General features: G+C 48.8%; 1 non-coding gene across 1 annotated transcript; it reads right to left on the bottom strand.

Moving 5' to 3' along the window:
• Positions 1–307: 307 nt before the first annotated feature.
• Positions 308–414, bottom strand: LOC120639394. The gene has a single exon (XR_005661397.1). It is a non-coding gene; the product is annotated as a small nucleolar RNA R71 (small nucleolar RNA).
• Between the last annotated feature and the right edge of the window lie 1089 nt (positions 415–1503).

Genomic DNA, 1503 nt, shown 5'->3' with positions numbered 1-1503 from the left:
GAACCAAGACCAATCTGGCAATGACGGCTTTGAGCTGAAAACTGGACTGGTGAACATGGTTCAAGCAAGTCCGTTCTGTGGAAAGGCATCCGAGGACGCCAATGCCCATCTCCAGAACTTTCTGGAGGTGAGTAACACTATCAACCCCAAAGGAACTACGATGGATATTGTCCGCCTTCGGCTATTGCCGTTCTCACTGCTCGAGAAAGCCAAGACGTGGTTTTACTCCAACAAGGAGGCTTTCACGACATGGGAAGCATGTTCAAATGCATTCCTGGCCAAATACTTCCCGGTGGGCAAGACAAATGCCCTCCGGAACAGAATCTCCGGTATCCAGCAACTACCAGATGAGACAATCCCAGAGGCCTGGGAGCGTCTGCAGGAGTACATACAAGCATGCCCACACCATGGCATGGAGGAATGTCTAATTATTCAGAACTTCTTCCACGGCCTGAATCAGCAAGGCAAGGACCATGTAGATGTAGCAGCAGGTGGTTCCTTCCTCTCGCTCGATGTTGCGGGAGCAAAGATGCTGATAGACAAGACAGTCTCCAATTAGAGTTGGAGAGGTGAAAAGCAGCCAGCCCTTCCCAGGGGCGTGCATCAGATCGACAGTGTTGACATGCTGGCTGCCAAGATGGACCTTCTGATGAAGAAACTGGAATCTCCGCGCAAGGAGGTAACCCAGGTTTCAGAGTCTCGAATGACATATGAAACATGTGGCGAGATTGGGCACTCGGGCACCTTGTGCCCCCTAACTCAAGAGGATGTGAACTTCGTTGGCACCAACAACAACAATCCCAACTCGGGATTCTGTCCTCAGCAAGGTTGGAACTCAAAGCCCAACCTCCCTTTCGGCAATCAGCAAGGTATGAACTTTAATAACTATTTTCAGCCTACCTTAAAAGACTTAGTGTACGGCGAAAAGCAGATAAATGACAACATTAGCAAGAAGTTTCATGCTAATGATATGATTTTGGAGTCCTTGGCTGCACAACTAGAGGGCTTTAATTCAGTTATTAAAAACCAGTTGAGCTTCAATAAAATGATAGAAACCCAAGTAGCTCAACTAGCCTCATCCTATCCTAATGCTAACATGGGGAAACTACCCGGGCAACCGGAAGTTCCCTCGAAAGAGAACGTTAATGCGGTGACTACGCATGGTGGTAAGTCCACGCGGGAGCCACCTTTCCCACAGGATGCAGGATCTCAGCGAAAAGCCGCAACCGCTAGCCATACCGATGCTGAAGACGAAGAGCAGGAGGAGGCCGTCGACTCCAACACATTTGCAACCCAGGAAGACCCCGTGGAACCCCCTAGAACTTCACGAGATTACCACGACACAACTGCCATACCGTTTTCGGAGCGGATAAGGAAGCTGGTGGCCGACGAACAATTCGGCAAGTTCGTCGAGGTAATAAAGAAGCTATATGTCAATATACCACTTCTTGATGCTATGCAGGTGCTTACGTATGCCAAGTATATCAAAGATATTATTGGAAA

This window comes from Panicum virgatum, chromosome 6K, assembly GCF_016808335.1.
Source record: "Panicum virgatum strain AP13 chromosome 6K, P.virgatum_v5, whole genome shotgun sequence".
Classification (NCBI taxonomy): Eukaryota; Viridiplantae; Streptophyta; class Magnoliopsida; order Poales; family Poaceae; genus Panicum; species Panicum virgatum.
Note: the sequence above shows the minus strand (reverse complement) of the source record. Positions and strands in the feature narration are given on the sequence as shown.